The sequence below is a fragment of the Callospermophilus lateralis genome, chromosome 12 (assembly GCF_048772815.1).
Source record: "Callospermophilus lateralis isolate mCalLat2 chromosome 12, mCalLat2.hap1, whole genome shotgun sequence".
NCBI classification, from domain to species: Eukaryota; Metazoa; Chordata; class Mammalia; order Rodentia; family Sciuridae; genus Callospermophilus; species Callospermophilus lateralis.
The window spans coordinates 30,512,110-30,530,647 of record NC_135316.1 but is presented as its reverse complement, the minus strand read 5'-3'; the positions used below and the strand labels follow the sequence as shown (position 1 = coordinate 30,530,647).

General features: G+C 40.2%; 1 protein-coding gene across 2 annotated transcripts in view; it reads right to left on the bottom strand.

The window, feature by feature from the left end:
* Nucleotides 1-18,538, bottom strand: part of LOC143411875 (phospholipid-transporting ATPase IB) — a 606,876-nt gene that overhangs the window by 308,723 nt on the left and 279,615 nt on the right. The gene's annotated exons all lie outside the window — the stretch shown is intronic.

Genomic DNA, 18,538 nt, shown 5'->3' with positions numbered 1-18,538 from the left:
ATTCTAATGTAAAATATAGAAACAGTTCAGAAATCCTAATATTAAAATTTGTTGGAATGCCCTCTAGGGATGGGCAAAAACTTGCTCATACTGAGACTCATTTGATATTTACAGTAATCCACTCTACTTGGGGTCTACAGCTGATCTAGGGATCCAAACTCTTCTCCACTGGAACTTTAATTACTAAAGATTTAAGGACTGCCTTTCTCTCTTTACACACATGTTACCTTTGGTGCCTCTAGAATAGGAAACTATATGAACAAACATGTTTTTAGGGAAAAAGATAGCATTATTAGAACTCAAATGGCAAACTCTATAACATTAAACTGCCAAAACCTAACAAAATATTACTACCAGCCAAAATTAGCACCCTGGTGTGGTGCTTGTTGTCACGTGGAATTAAAGCAAAGAAACATTATTAATATTGGGAAAAAAGACATTCTGATCATCCCAAGGAATATGTAACTATGAATAGGATAGCTGGCTCAAATATTAAAAATGTAGTTTGAAGTTTATTGAAGTACAAAAGTCTGGTGAAATTATTGTCTAAACAATGGTCTTTTGGTTATTAAGTTACATTTACATTCTATTTATCAAATAATAACATGCATTATGATCTTAAAGAAATATGTTTAACATATCCTGTTAAATATGTTTAACAGGATCAGCTGCTATTGCCAAGTGAGAAAGAGTTTCCATTGTCTTAATGTTCATTCTCCCCGAAAAACTTTTTTTTTTTTTTGGTATCAGGGATTGAACTCAGGGGCACTCAACCTCTGAGCCATAACCCCAGCCCTATTTTTCATTTTATTTAGAGATAGGGTCTCATTGAGTTGCTTAGCACCTCACCTGGCTTTGAACTTGCCATCCTCCTGTCTCAGTCACTGGAATTACAGGCATGAGCCTCTGTACTTGGCAAAAAGAAAGATGTATTTTGGAAGGACATTTTCTAGAGCCCTGCACTGTACCCATGCAGCCTGAGGTCTAGTCCCAACCTTCCACTTAGCACCTCTGTGGCCTTGGGTGGGGGCAAAATACTTAACCTCTTTAAACTGCAACTTTCTCATGCATAAAATGGGGTTAAGAACACATTATGGCACTTTTGTTATGAATAAATGAGCTAATCAATGATAAGTACCTGGCACTGGATTTGGTATATAGTATACACTTAATAAAACCCATTTTCTCCTTAATATTTATTCATTAAGAACTTCCTATATTAAATAAAACACACATATATTCTATTTCCAACAGTGAATAAATGCAATCATTGATAATGCTTCATTAATGATGTAATTATAGACAAATAATAAACAGAATAATGCACCATGAGGTAAAAGTTATATTTTATTAAAAATGAAGATAAAACTGTATATTTGCATTGATAATTATGCATTTCTGATCTCAATAAGCATCTGAAAATGTCTATATTCTCTCCATCCATGAAAACAGCCTGTTCTTTAGAATTTGTGTAGGGAGAAGAAAATTCCTTCCATTTAGGAAAATCCCAGTTTGACACCTAGGTGTGTTCACTGGGGAACTTGGACAGGTCTGGGCAGTGCTGCCAGGGCTCCATGCATGGAGGACTGAAAAATCTCCTGAGAAATATGTCACCAAAGGGATGAAACTCAGTAGGCAGATTTGTCACCCTGTAGGCAAGCAGAGCCCAGGGCAGCCCAGTGCTTTTTGCTTCTCTGGCCATCCCCATGGACCTATAACTGAATCCAAACAGGGAAGTCAAGGAACAGGAGTCCTTGAGTTACAGAGACCATTGCCTTCAGCTTGCTCTTACACACGGGCTCTCTCTGCCTCTAGCTCTCTTTCTCCCTCTCCCCCTCCCTCTTATCTTAGAGAACACTGCATGAGCAGAGACATACACCGTCATATTAGAAAGTCACTTTTTATGTTTGGGGCTACTGCTGGAGCACACTTGAGGACACAGTGGACACCAGCAGCCTTCCTTCCTTGGCTATAGGAGGAGTGGGGAAGCCCCAACTGCGAACTGCTGGCCCCTCACCCATATGAGTGAATGGGGCTAGAACAGTAGGCATCACCAGAACAAGTCTGAGTGCTGGGAAGATGACTGTCAGAGATGGGGTGCTATAGCTCGAATGTGTCCCCAAAGTTCACAGGCTGTGACTTCATCCCTCACAAATGGACTATCATCATAATTGTGAGAGTGAGATTGTTATGAAAGTTAGTCTAGCCCTTTCCTGGACACATGTGTGCTTCCTCTCTGTCTCTCTGTCTGTCTCTCTGTCTCCCTATCTAATCCTCTCACCTTCTTTTGCCTTTCTACCATGGCGTGACACAACAAGAAAGCACTCATTAGATGTGGTGCCTCAGTCTTGGTCTTCTCAGCTTCCAGAACCACTCATCAAATAAACCTCACTGTTGCAACTTACCTGGTCTGTGGTCTTCTGTTAACAGTAACACAAAACACAAAAAGACATGGTAACTGAGAAAGCTATGTTCCTGAGAGGTGTACAACCCACCACCCAAATGTGTAGGGGAGGAACTGAAAGAGAGCTGGAACTTGAGTGGGTGAAGGGATGGACACAGAGAAACCCACCCAGCCACTCTTCCTGAAAGCCTTTACCACCTCACAACCAGCCACAGCCAGAGAACCACGGGTCCTACACCAAGGCGTGATATTTTCAGGTTGAACCACAAGAAGTGCACTCTAGTGCCCCCGAAATCCCTATATCAAATCCATAATTCCCAATAAGATGGTTTGAGGAGGAGGGGTCATGAGGAGGTGGTTAGGTCACAAGGGTGGAGCCCTCATGCTGGGATTATGGTATCTTCTTCTCTCCCCAACCAAGACACAGCAAAACAACAGTCATCTGCAAAAAGTGACCTCACGTGATCTTGACTTCCAAGCCCTCAGAATCACGAAGAATAAATTTCCATCAGTTAAGCCACAGAGTCCCTAGAAATTTCACTGTAATAGCTGGAGCTCAGAAAAAAAAAAAGTCAAGTTCTTGTTCCCACTGGTAATGCAGCACTATTTTTGTTATCATGGGTACATAGAAAGGACACAAGTTGGGATCACAGCAATGGGAGGATACACAGTCAGTGTGACAGCAGTGTTTACGGTCTGGAATGAGCCTTCTAGAACAATATGGTAAGTGCCATTATAGACACATGCATAAAGTCACTGTCTTAGTTCCTTTTGTGCTGCTGTCACAGATTACCTGAGACAGGGAAATTTATAAAGAACATAGTTCATGGCTGTGGAGGCTGGAATGTTCAAGATCAGGGGGCCACAACTGATGAGGATCTTCTTGATAGATTACCCCATGGCAGAAGGCCAAAGAGAAAGCAGAAGATCAAATGTGGAGCCCCAGGTTCTTTTATAATTGGATCAATGTGTGGAGCCCTCATAACCTAATCACCTCTCATTAGGCTTCACCTCCTGAGACTGCTGTATGAAGGACTAAGTTACCAACACATGGAACTTTAGGACACGTCCAAACCATCACAGCCATGAATGCAGTGAGGACAGAAGGGCAGGACAAGGTCCCCTGATGCTGGGATCCATGTTGGAGTGAATGATCCCCCTGACCCCCTGGCTGAGTTGAATCACAAAGTGTAGATAACGTAGCAGCCACCCTCTCCACTTGCAAATAGAAAGTCAAACTTTACTAAGTTATGCTAGAGTAATAAAAAAAAAATGACATTTACATTCTGTTGAGCAGTGATTTCCTCACACAGTACACTAATAGTTTTCTCAGGCAAACAATTAATAAGCAGTCACATGCTAATTCAATTAAGTAGTTGCATGAGTCAAACCTATTTTAATCACCAACCAGGATATAGTTACTGGAGCAACTACTAAGCTCCAGTGAAGATGAAAAATAAATACCAAGCATGCATGTCTCATGTAGTCTACTCTTAAAAATCTAACAGTACAATCAATGTGACAAACACACAAAAATAAGGATGAAATAAAGCAAACATAATAATCTCCTATCTATCATCACCATTAGACCCTAGCCTGCTTTGGCTCATTTTTGTGGTTGGCTAGAATTACACTAAATTGTAAATTCTATGAAGGCAGAAACTCCCTTTGTCTGAATAAATGGACCAGCGAGTGAGAGGCCAGGAGGAAAGGGGACAAGTGCTGGGGAGTGATGTTGGCCATATTATATTGCTATACTATGTGCATGTGCAAAAATTAACAACAAATTCCACCATACGTACAACTACAACACACCAATACAAAATGCAGACAAAGAGAGAAGATAAAAAAAAGAAGAAGAAAAGTCCCTTTGCCAACCTCTAATCATGTTAACCCATGGCAGGTGCTCAATAAATGTGTTGAACTTGCACATGAATTGATGTGTCGAAGTCTTGATTCTAAATATTGTCATGTAATATCTAGGAAAAATCATTTATGGGTCCTGAGGGCATCTTTTGATTTCCTTATGAACTACTTCACCTTCCTGGCATTTACTGCCTTACATTTTCCTTAAATGACTGATCAGTCTCACTTCTTACTCCTCATCTCTTGGCCTTTTTGCCCTCAACTTCCTCAACTCCTAACTTACTTTTCATCCTGTTCTGTCTTCGCTTCAACTGCTCAGAATCCCACTTTTCCTTCAGAGACTGAAAACCTTTCCTAGCACTGAAGCCTCTGCAGATCTCTCCTCCCAGCTCCACCCTTGACTTGTCTCCAGCCTCTACTTTGGTTTTAATTCCTACACTTTCCATGCCCACTCAGCAATAATCTTTGATCAAACCCAGACTAGCCAGGTTCACCACACACGTGTGGAGGAATATAGGTCCCTTCTGTGCAGTTCTCCAGCAAGCCAATGGAAGGTATTACTATCACAAACAGTTCCTTATTCTCAAATGGACTATGATTCAAAAGTCTATTTGTAAGGTAGTTATTGGGCACTTAGAATCCATTTTCCCAGAGGAATGATGTTACAAATTGTGGTTGGATCTCCGGGCCTGTTAATGCCTATTTAGCCCAGTTGCTAAAATTTATACTGCAGTCTCTTATTTTAATAAAAAACCAATTACTGAAAGTTACAATGGACTTAGCTGTTATGAGGGGAATAGGGAGTTGGGGCTGGGGGTTTCATTCCCAGAAAGATAAGAAACATTCCAACATGCTTAATTTGAATTTGGCTTCTAGGTGTTAATATTAAACTATATATTTCCAGCTGTTCATTCATGTTCTACAATTTCATTTTCCTTTGCAATTAAAAAAACACACAATTTAGTGCCAACGTGAGTGAATGCAACCTATGACTGTCCCCTTAACTATGCTGAGCAAAGTCTACTTTTTCCTAGTTGGGTTCTACAGTAAACCTTGTATTTTTAATCACGAGGTCAGTGCTGGCCTTTGCATCTCCCATGTTTGAAATAAAATTATACAAACAGCATAAACAGAAGAGATGAACACTTCTGGATGCATTTCTAATAATTTTCAGAAGGCAGGAGTTTTCTTCAAAATCAAACAGTTCTAGCAACACCAAAATCTGTCAAGGCAGGTGCCCTTACTGTCTGTGAGCTCAGCAGTGCCATAAGGGATTTCTTAAAAGCCAGGGTAGAAGCAGCTGCATCAGCCCTCACTTTGATGTTCTGCAAATTCCAAGGGGCTACGAGCTGACCATGCCAAAAGCCAGGCTGGTTCAAGTTTCATTAGCAGAACTTCAACCAAACCAGGCTTAGCCTTCAAGTTCAGGAGCAGATACCCTGCTCCTGAATTAACCTTGTACAAATGAGTATCTAATGACTGCCTGTCCTCTAGACCATAGGTTCGGTTTTGGTGTTTCTTCCCCATCCCCCATTCTACCCATCTATTACTCCTGTGCTTTGGTGACTGCCCCCTGCATCTTTTCTCTCAATGGCCCCCTCCCATTCTTCAGATAATTCCCTTTGCCCAGTTTCTCATACCTCAGATAACCGCATCCATCATATTCCTGCCACTTTTCTTTCTCGTTGATGATTATTTTGACTTCTAGTATCATCATACCTATTTCTTGATAGCATTAATATTGTCTATGCCATTCCATTTTTGGGACTTAATGGGTGTAGCGTAAGTTTGTAAAACTTCACACAAAATCCTTATACAGCAGACTCCTTGTCAGCTATCTGTCTGCCAAAACTGACCTCAAAGGAATTGCACGTGGTCTCTAGAGGAGTGGCTGGTAGCAGGCAGAGCTGGTATCCTCATGCTAAGGTGTTTGCTTTCCTCCAATCCATGAGAATTCTTTACTTCATGTATATGCTTTCTTTTATTTTTATTTTTTGATATACATGACAGTAAAGTATATTTTGACATATTATACATGCATGGAGTATAACTCATGAGTATGCTTTCAAGGACTTCCTGTAATACTAATAATTTTAAGGAAGACAGAATGATACCTTAGAGGTATCACCCCAACATTTTAAAGAGGTATTTATCTGGCTTCTTGCCTGTGAGCACCCAGGTGCCTGTCTGGTACTCTCAAGGTTCTCTTTTACTTCTACTTCCTTGAATTCATATTTTTCTGTACTAGTCATCCCTACTTCCCACAAAATGTTTCTATTTCATATAAAAAAATCTGTCTCAGAGTAAATCAACCCAATTTACTGAATTCACAATAATGCCCTTCATTAGATTTTTTTTTTTACCACAATTAAGATGTAGAACATACTCCACTGCTTCAAAGAGTTTTCTCTTTCCACTCTGCAGGCAATCCCCTCCCCTCATCCTAGCTCCTGACTTCTACTATATAGTTCTGCCTCTTTTAGAATGTTATATAAATAGAATCAGTTTGTAGTGTCTTCCAAGTAGCCAACACTTAGCTCAATGCTTTGAGATTTATCACTGTTTCTGAACATACCAATAGTTCATTCCTTTTTGTTGCTAAGTAGTAGTTCATTTGCAAATTTGGACTACAATTTGTTCATTCATTCATACATTATTATACACTTGGGGATATTACAAATAATTCTACTATGAATATTTGTGTACTCATCTTTTTACATATATACACTTTTTATTTATCTTAGGTGGAAATATAAGATCACCTAGTGATATATATATATATACACACACACACACACACACACACACACACACACACACACACACATAGGCCAAGTGCAGGTTTCACTTTATAGTAACTGCAAGACTGTTTACCAAACTGCTTGTGCCATTTTGAGTTCCCAGCAGTCATGTGGGAGTTTTCCAGTTATCCTTCATCTTTACCAACACTTGCAGGTTCAGTCTGTTTAATTTTAGCCATCTTGGAAGGTGTGGAGGGTTAGAGTCAATGGCTTTAATATGCATTTTCTAAATGACTAATAGTGTTGAACATTTTTTCAAGTTTCCATTTTAATGTACAAAATTGTATATTGTACATGGTGTTTTGAAATACATATGTATATTATACATATACATATAGATGTTATACATACCTATAATGTATATTACAGAATGTATGCATCAAGCTAATTTAATTACCACATGTATTACAGAACTTCTTTTAATGTTTTCTGAATTAAGTGAATTTCTACTTGCTAGGATTTCAACTAAGAAATCATTGAAGTGGTACACTGGGGACAATTTTAATTTTGTGGGTGAAATTAACAATTGTACACATGGACAGGGTGATTGGGATACCTCATTTTTTAGTTTCTTCTTTTTTACATCTCAAATCTCCAAAAGAACCACATTTTCCTAAAGAGGCATCCCAGACAGTATGAGAGGATAGATTCTGGAAGTGGCTGCCAACGAGCAAGCATCACTGTTTACTCGCTTGTACTTCACAGACTAGAGAGTTTGAAAACTATCAATCACCACTATTTATTGAAAGAAAGTGTGATTGGCAGTTTTGACAGAGCTCAAATTATTGAGGTGAAAAAAATCCTAAAAATGTACCTCTTTTTACTTCTCAAAAGTTGTCAAATAACAAACCTAATGTGTTTAATTTATTTTCTTCCTCAAAACTACATTTTTATTTTAGTACTAGGAATCCTTTCACAAGCTAAACAAACATATTCTTGAACAGCAATGTATATTAAGACCTCAAAAATAATTTACATGCGTTAATAAGCCTTTACTATTTGAATCTCAACTATGAGTTCTTTTTGAAACATTTCAAAATGTGGAATTCTTCTTTGAAAAATCTTTTTGTGTAAGAAAATGATTTCTCAGTGTCCCTCCCTCAGAAGGAATGTGAAATCAGCACTTGTGATCCATCACTCAGCTACACATAAATGACCTCCCTAACTTCATGGAACAGTTGCTTGTCACACGTTTGCCCAGACAGGGTTTGGAAGTCACTGTATACTTTGGGGATACAATGAATCACTACTTCATTTAGTATCATCATATTTACTAAGAATAATTTTACTGTGAACTTAAGCCTAATTACTTAACTTCCTAACCTTTTAGGATTAAAATTTTTAACTTCAACATGTCAATGATGCAGTCACTGCACTATTTCTCAAGCCTCCTAGATTCTTAGAGGAATTTTCAAGGGCTCAAAGGAAACACAATAGGGATTGAATTTATTAATTAAAAGAGAAACTACTGCCGAGATTAATTTCTAGACAACTACAGTTTGCAGGGTGCTTTTAATGAAGTAGGTGATTAAGTAGGTCAGGTAAACTTTAATAAAGCATTACTAATCTCATTAAGATCTACATTTGGCTCACAAGGACAAATGTTAATATCTGCCATGTCATCACAAGCAGCACATCATAAGGTCCACAGTCATTTCAATGCTCAACACCCTTTTCTGCTTTACAATGAACCAGTTTCTTAAAAAACATGCTAACTTTTTGATGCTATCAAAGAAAATAGAATAGGTACTTTAACATAATTATTTAATTTCCTAACCCTTGGGGATTAAAACACTTTTTAATCTTTCAAAGACAGAGCCAGTGCATTCACTACTCCTAAAGGCTCCTCAGCTCCTAGAGGAATTATAATGTGCCCCAACTGCATTTAGCCTTTTGCAAAGAGCAAATGAAATGGTTACAAAAAAATTTTGAAAGCAAAATGGTGAACGAAGATCATTAAAGTTTTCCAAATGCACATGTGGCAGGTGCAGGCTGTGCAATCAGGCAGAGAAGGGACAGATGAAAGCCAAGTGGAGAACGTGGGAGCAAAGGCTCACGTTTGGTATCTACTGAGGCCAAGGCACAGGACAAAAAGGGCTGTGGATAGGCTGCCACCCACAGGTTTCCAGGCTGCAGCCCAGTTGATATGGGCCCAGTGCCAGGCAGCACCTGCTAATGGTACCTCCTCAGTGTTTCGTGAACCTGCAGGAGCTGGGGTACAGAGAGAGTTATGTGAGAACAAAGAACAACTGGACACAAATCCTTGGCTATGTTAGGAAAATATTTCATGTTTATGTGGTCACCACATTTAAAATTGGAAACAAAGTCACTCTATTGTATTCTCAGGGGATTAGATCAGGGTCCCTCTCCCCGATCCCCCACATATGCCCATGTTCCTGGTATAGAATGGAGAACTATTCACACAAAACCTATGTACATCCCCCTGTATACTTTAAATCATCTCCAGATGATTTATAACAGCTAATACAATATAAATGCTATAGGAACACTTGCTATATTGTATTGTTTAGGGAATAATGACAAGAAAAAAAAAGTCTGTACATGTTCAGTACAGACACAATTTTTCCCCCAAATATTTTCAATCCCTGGTTTGCTGAAACCTCAAATGTGGATCCTGCAGACATAGGGAGATGACTGTACTTTTCAAATAAGTTTCCTGATGGTAAAGGCAGTAGCATAACTTGTTATATACAAACTATCTGAAATTTTTTTAAAAATCTAAAAAAATAAATAAACAAAAGGTATAGAAAAAGTCCCATCTCTCCAGGAGATCCTGGCACTGAAGACAAAGTGAAGACAGAGTCCCCCAGACACAGATTCCTGGCCAGAGGCTCCCCTGGTTGTGCAGAAGCAATAACTAACCAGGGAGGTGAGGGCAGGCTTTGGGGCAGGCTGGAACACTTCGCATTCTTTTCTCCACACAGACTGGCAAGGAATCAAGATCATGGAGATGGAAGTTTACACTATAAAGCAAGGAGGAAAAAATCATAGAATTAATCTTTAGCCAGTAAGGGCCTATTATGTGCACAAAATGTTAGGGCCTGGAGAGCCCCAGGGTGAAAGAATGACACAAACAAAGGTACAGAAGAGCCGGAAATCACTGCATGTCTGGCATGGTCAGGCAGCAAATATCTGAAGTCTATAAGGAGATGGAGGTAGGAAGGTGCCAGAGGGTGGGGATCCTGGCAGGCCAGGGTGAAACATGTGGATTCATCCCAGAGCCTACAGGGAACTTGAAAAGCCATATATATGCGCATATATATATATATATATACCACACTCAGATTTTCATTTGTAGATGTCCAACTCACAATGCAGAAGACAGACTGAAATAAGACCTCAGATCAGTTGAAAACACTTCTGATGCTGACAGTTGTGGTAAGAGACAAAACCCAGAAAACATATTTAAGAAAACAAATAAACAGTGTTGGGGCAATGGGCAGAGGACAAGGGAGGAAATGGGATAAGTAGTAAACACCTGGCCAGGTGGATAAAGGAAGCCAATTACTAGAAAAGGAACACAGGAGGACTGGAGGAGAGCTGGGGAGTAGGTGATTGGGATCAGAGGATGCTGAATTTCAACTTGGTGGCAAACTCTGTCCTAGCAAGATGGTGGAAGCCCAATGGAAGGGTGGGGGTTGGGAAGGCCTGGAGCCTGGGGCTGCTCTCTAGGGACACTGCTATGTGACCTCCACACCCATGGTCAACATTTGTAAATTCTAACTAAATATCCAGCAGCTGTCACTTTGTGGATTATATAACCTCTTAATCAGTGATGGCTGAAGAAAAGAAAAAGAAACCATTTCCGGCTGTTTCCTTACCACTCCCGCTGGGTGAAAAGAGCAAACAAACAAATCACCCAGCAAATAGCACAAGCTGAAAAAAACGCTTGCCAGCTCTTATTTGGGGAGAGTTTGCTGCTTCATGAACTCCTGACCATTGGCAGAGCAACTGCTCCAGCGGCCATGGGTCACATGCTGTCCTCTGCTTGGGCCTCTCCTTCTGTGTCTGTGTTGTGACAATGGCCTTCTATTGAAGTTTTGAGAAGTGTTTGAGACGTTAGCTTGGGAGTCCACTTATATATTCAGTAAATGGTTATGGAATGCTGATCATGGGAACCCAAGCAGTTCATGTTTATGTGGTCATGACATTTAAAATTAGAAATAAAGTCATCTTGTTGTATTCTCAGGGGATTAGATCAGGGTCCCCTCCCCAATCCCCCACAGATGCCCATGACCCTGGTATACAAAGGAGTACTATTCACACAGAACCTATACACATCCACCTGTATACTTTAAATCATCTCTAGATGATTTATAATACCTAATACAATGTATTAGGGTCCTGATCTCAGGGTCCTGCTCTCAAGGTTAGTGAGGACACAGACCTTATGAAACTAATACAGGACATAATGCCACGAGCGGTAAGTGCCACAGAGGAAACTTAAGTAGGGTTTAGGAAGCAGGAGCCTCCCTGAGGTCAGCTCATTCTGACTCAAGGGCAAAAGTATAATGTATGCTGAGGTGCATGAAAGGCATTTTCTGAACATTTCAGTGGCTAGGAAATATAATCCTGCAAATATAATCATATAAAGGCAGGAGATTCCTCATGAAAACTCTGATAGCCAGCTTCTTTTGAAAAATTACAGTACCTGGGAGTCCTGGGTCCACATGCCTGCAAGGCAATGGTCTGCTCATCTCTAATAAATAGTTGTGCACCCATCTTCCATCTAGCACCTCCTCGATACTGGGACGCCAAGGCTCACTGGCTATTAGGTATGTGTTGCTTGTTCCTCTGTACCTACTTCTCCAATAAAAGTGGAACACATACTATCAAGGCAGATGTAGATTTGGGTCTAGAGATACAAGTCATTGTATTCCTGCACCTGCTTACCTTGTGAGCACTGTATTTTTAAATATCTCTTGGAACAAAAGTCATCTAAAAGTCAGATCTCTCGAGGACTACACAGCTTCCCTTCAGGGCTGTCATGAGCTGTTTCCAACACAGGCACAGTGTCAGATTCTTTATTCCATCTAGTGTATGGAAGGGTCAATCTCCAAAATTAAACTAGTAATTTAAATTTTTGTATGTTTTATACAAAAACCAAAAAAGGACCACACATGGTGGAGCACACCTGTAATCCTAGCCGCTTGGGAGGGTGAGACAGGATCACAAGTTTGAGGCCAGCCTAGACAACTTAGTGAGACTGTGTCTAAAAAAAAAATAAAAGGGCTGGGGATATAGTTCAGTGGGAGGGCACCACTGAGTTTAATCCCCAGTAACGCATGTGCGCACAAACACACATACACACAATATATATCCATAAGAATAAGGACTTCCTAGGAATAAGCTTTTAAAAATTGCTTTGTGTAGAGAATTTATCTTCTAATATATGTACACACAAACACATATGAACACATTCAAAATACACACACACACACACACACACACACACATTTCCATAAGGCATTTCTATAAGGAAAAATAAAGTGTGAACTCTACTATTTAAAACTTTGACTAGGATAGCAAATAAATTGAAAGGAATTAGTGACTTCTCGAGTCCCTATGAAAACTTCCTTCTTCCTATACATATCTTTGGGTTTCCAAGACTCAGTACTAAAATGCTTGAGAGACCAGAGGAAAAATTATTCTGGGGAAAACATACTTTTCATAAAATATATAAAAATATATTTATCAGCTATCTATATGAAATACATATAGGTGCAAGAGAAAGGAAGAATGACTTTGATATTTTTATTATGAGTACCTGAAAGGTTAGTATTCATCTTTCCCTCCAGGTGTTCACATATATACGTTCATACATATGCTTGTGTGTGTATATATACACAAAAATATATATAAATTCATATATACACATATTTGTATATATATGCATGTATGATTTTAAAAAAATATATAGCCAGGGCTGGGGATATAACTCAGTTGGTAGAGTGCTTGCCTCGCATGCACAGGCCCTGGGTTTGATCCCTAGCACCACACACAAATATGTGTGTGTGTGTGTGTGTGTGTGTGTGTGTGTGTGTATCTCCAAAATCACGTTTGTAAATCTTAGGAAACAATTTCTCAGGTCCACAAACATTTACAAGGCTGTTACATGTAGGTGATACTCCAAGATCTGGGCTGTAAAGATAGATAAACCTCTGCCCACTCCACCCTGCATCCTCAAAGGTATCACCTTTTACCAGGGACACAAAAATAAAAATCAAAGCAGGATAAGTGCTATGATAGAGGACTGTTTAAAAAAGAAGAAGAAGAAGAAGAAGAAGAAGAAGAATGACCATACAAATGAAAGAAAGGAATACTAACAGGGAGGAGTCAGTAGCAGAAGGATACTACCAGCATGACGGAGGTTAGTTTATAACTGAGTCCGCTTTTAAAAGGGAGTAACACAAGGAAAGTGGTGGAGACATGTGGATGCACAAAAGGGCCTGCCAGCAAAGGAAATGGCTCTCCAACTGCTGCTTGATGATCATGCTTGCCCCCCGACACATGTGGAAGCAACACTAGAGCACTGGAAAGGTAGGCTGGGGCCACAAGGCAAAGATGCTAGTGTAAGAAATCTGCATTTCTAAATTCTATAAGAAAAAAGTTTCATGGCTCAGTCCAAAGACCTTCCTCTTCTGTCTTTACAGATCTCAGCTGGTCTGACTTAAATACCATCTATATGTTAAGACTGAGTATAAGCGCCATCCCAAATTCCAGCCCCAAACATCCAACCACCTAATCCGCCCTCTGCGTAGTTGTGTAATGAGGCATCCCAAGAAACAATGTCTCAAACTGAGCTCCTGGTTCCCTCCCTCTCAGCCTGCTCTCCTCTACATGGGACGATTAGGGAACACCAACCGTGAGGACATGACAGTGAACACTTTCTTCCCTTCAGGACAACTCTGTCCTTCCAGGTACTTATGCCAAAAATATTGAGGTCATTCTTCTTCCTTTCTCTCACACCTCATATATTCAATCCACCAGTGAATCATGTCACCTATGCCTTAGAAATGCATCCAGATCCTGACCATATCTCACCAGGACACAGTCACTTGCCTCCCAACCTGGCCCACTACAACACCCTCTTCCCTGATGTCACCCTCTCAGGGAAGCCCTCTCACTGTGTAAAATCACACTCGCCCATGCAAGCTCCTCATTTCCACCTCCTCCTTTATTTCTCTGGGGGCAGTTACCATGTTCCACCTTCTATATCATTTCCTTATGTCTTCTGCCCACTGCCTACCCTCCCCACTAGAATATCAGTTCCTGGGGACCAGGGGTTTCTTGGCTGACTCTTTAACTGGCGCATCCTCATGGCCCAGCACAGATCTTGGCTATGGAATATATCTGAATCTTTACAGAATGAAAGGATGGCTTAAAGAAGACAGAAATGGGAAGCTGGGAATCAAGTTGAGAGACAATGCGGACACTCACAGGTCTGGACTACGGGAAAGGCAGGACTGAAGATTTCACAGGAGCAGAGAGCTCAAGGCGGGTGGCCTATGGGATGGATGCCCTGTGAGGGACATAAATATCAGGGGTTATTGACTTGGAAAATGACTTGACAACCTTTATGGCGACAGAGAAGGGCCACAGTGAGGAGAGGTGAGAGGGAGAGAGCAGGGGAAGCGAAGGCTTGACCAGTTCAGTCTTTGAGCATGTTAACTGAATGAGGCACATTAATACATACATTAATATATCCTTCTTAGGTATAATTCAAATCCCACTAAACTCTTCCGAGAAAATTTGCAAGCTTTAAATTATTCCTAAATTTAATAAGCCCAAAGACCCAGAAGGGCTCAGATTCATGTATTATATATACTACAGGTTTCACACCATGCTCCAGAACAAAAGAAGAGTCACAAATGCCAGAAATATGTGGAAAATGATGATTTGCAAAAGACCAGAGTGTCCCCAGTGTTTCAAACTATGTAGAGAATAAAAAAGAAGTGGCTCTGTTCGCCAGACTTACATTTAATAGGCTCTAAATCCAGCACAGATTTGACCTTTGCTTTAAATAGATTTTCTTGGAGAGAAGGGAAGAAAACACTGATTCATCTGAGACTCCTGAACGACCTACTGTTCACATTACTTGAAATAAAGTCTGCTTTAAATCAGAATTCTTGAGACACCGAAATAAATATACCAAGAGGTTTCTAATTTTGTGCTTTCACCAACTGATTATTTTCATTCATAACAGTGGACGAACTCGATATGGTCTTTCCAGAAAGAAGGGCCTCACCACAGAGCACAGCACACGGTGGAATCAATCACATCAGTGCAACTGGTCTCAGACTTCAGCTTGTCTTGAGATCAACACTTTGAACAGAAAAAATAAGAGAAGTATGCAAAAGGGAGATGACTTTTCAAGCTTTCCAAGGCCCATGCTAATTCAGCAATGTTTGGGCAATAAGGGAAACCTAGAAGCAAAAAAAAATGTTTCCACTAAAACTGAAAAAGGTGAACCAGAATCATTCAATATTTGGACTGTTCCCTCGATAAATATGAAATATGCAAACTTCCCATTCTGCTGTACTTGGCCATTAAGAGCAATGTCATAGATATTGGGATGATGATACAACACGGTATCCTGGACCTACACCATTTTAGTTTCATTTTTGGAGATTTTTGTTTCCTCTCAAGCATCTTGAGCAGTTCACTGCTCATTTTTAAATCATCATAAGACAAGTGGAGAAACAAAAATATAAATCAAATAGAAGTCTTGCTTTAGTATCTATTTGCTTCTGTTTGGAAAAGAAATATAATAATGTTTTTAGGGTACCCTGGAGATAAATGACCTCAGGACACCAGGCAGTCATAAAGGTATGATTGAGACATTAAGGAGTGGTGTGGTCTGTAGCCACTTGAAAAGTGCTTGCCCCACCTAACAACAGTCACAGTGCTCTCCAAGCAAAATGGAATTGCAAGCAAAGTGTGATCTGCTGATGATTAATCTGCCATAAAACCAAGCATAATCAGAGACTTTTCAAAAGAGAGAAAAGGATGGTTCACATAGTATTTTTTCAAAAAGCTAAACAACTTTTCAACATGAATTCACAGAAGCCACCATTTATAATTCCATGTCCCTTTCGCCTTCTTCCAGGTTAGAGGAGAGCAATGGCACTTTATGTAAGAGGTGAACTCACATCTCCAATCATGTCAACACTCTAATGCCTAGAATAAAAAACAAATGTGTAGGTTGAAACACTGAATCAACCTACAGATGTTATATATCCACACACATAAAATCCAATAGAAGTCTATTACTTTACTAGTATACTAAGCACTTTGAGAAATATGTGTCTAGAAAACTAACAACCAAGAAGATCAACAGAGATAGAGCTGATGGAGAGACCACATAAGAATCATTCTTCTACAGGCTTAACTAGAGCCTCCCCTTGGATGTTGCCACTGCCACATGCGTAATGTCTCAGGGCAATGTGTTAACACAAACCTCCTTCTAAGCTATTTCCTCCTCTACGTCATTCTATATTCCATTATTAAAATGATGCAATATTGTCACATGACAACTGATTGCTGGATATTACATATATAATATTCAAATTATAATTCTAGCAAATGATTTTTCTGTTTATGGTCTTTCACTATTTATGTCCTATCGAATACAACATTTAGAGGTCCATTTCATGCTTACTTGCTCGGTTGGTTTAATGTTTTACATCTGTAGAGCTTTCAGCCTTTTAGGGCAAAAGACCACAGAATCTCCCTCTAATTGTACAAGGAATTTCTTCTTGAAAACTTAAAGCAAGACGATTAGGTGTAAAAGAAAGTCATAAATAGATGTGAAACCAGCCAGAAGGGAACTGGCTTGTACCAGAGGCCAACTCAGAGCTGCAGGCCCCGGGAGAGTACTACCTCATAGTCCTAAAGTAATTTACCCACCTACTGGGGGTAGAACCCTTTAATGTTCCTGTAAACCAATATGCACATGTGAATCCTCAGGGCAGGCCTAGCAGAACAAGGGCTTTGGGGAAAGACGTCCTGCAGCTGAGAACTGGGCTCAACGTTCTTCAGGCTGTAACTCAATCATGGGGCTGCAGAAACCCACCAAATGACAGAATTCTGAAGAAAGTGAGCAGAAGGGGCTAAGCAGAGAGCCAGCAGTGTAAGAGAAAATCACCCACAATGAGGAAGGTGGAAGAAATTACTCTCACATGAGCTTTAAGGGTGTTCATGAAAATCGAGGAGAACTGTGGCCAGTTAAAGCAGCAATACAATGAAGAAAAACAGCAGCCAGAGAGCATGCCAGGCCATTCTGGTCTCAAAGTCTGGAAGGTGATAGGGGTCCCTGAGCCAGATACAGGAAAGGGTCTCATTCCTGATTAGCATCCCTCAAAACTACAAGGTGTTTGCAGAGGAGGCTGGAGGAAGGATTCAGTGAACAAGGGAAATCAAAGAGGAATAGAACCAGGTTGAGAAGACAGCCCTTGGAAATGCAACGTCACTGACCAAAACTCCTTACTTTAATAAAAAGATGAAGGTATAAAGGATGGTAATCCAATATATTTTTTTAATTTTGCTTTTCTTCAGCTACGGTTGTGCATAAAAATTTCTTGTACACATCAGCCAAGAATTAGAGTGTTCTTTTTGACCTGGATTATATCCCAACACGCTCAGCGGGAGCGCACCTCTCTATCAGTTACAGGGTAAACCAGACCACATCCAAGGCAGTCAGCCCAAAGTCTCCCTCTGTTCCCAACTATTAAAGGTACACAAGAATGGAGCAACCCAATGGGGTTTCTTTCCTTTTTAACGTCTAAGATCATCGTTTTCACGCCTCTTTGGCAAATAAAGCTTTTGGAGGTGTTTTTAAAGAGCTATTTGCTTTGTTTTGGCAGGGGTGGAGGAAGATAGAAAGAGAGGAGCTGAGTACTCATATTTAAGGAGGAGGAAACAAAACCTGTCTACAGGTTCATTCTGGCTCTTTCTCTTTTCCAGCAGTAGTGACCCACCATCATGCCATCCCCATAAGCTACATGGAAAGCTGTGTAGGACAGCTCCCTGCTGCACACTTCCCTGTGTGGACTGAACAACGGGGATCACTGGCCTGCACCCTGAACAATCAGGAATGCACAAAGATTATGCTGTCACCCAACATACCTGTCAGCCTCTGCAAGAATGATGAGTCCACAAAGATTTAATTTGTTACTCCTATGGGAACATTCTAAAACATTAGCACCTATCCCAAATTCACTTTCAAATGTAGCAGGCTCCAGGATAAAATGTGAAGATGTTCATTTTCATCATACCCAAGCCTTCTGGAGTCCTGGGAGAAAGTAATGAATATTGCCAGAGACTGAGCCACTCTCAACATCCTTAGTATTGTTAAGTCTGGCTTCTTGGACAAAGATTTTTCTTTTCCTTTTCCAAACAGCTTCCCAACCTAGAAGGCTCTTTTGTCCAGAAAGCCAGTCTAGAA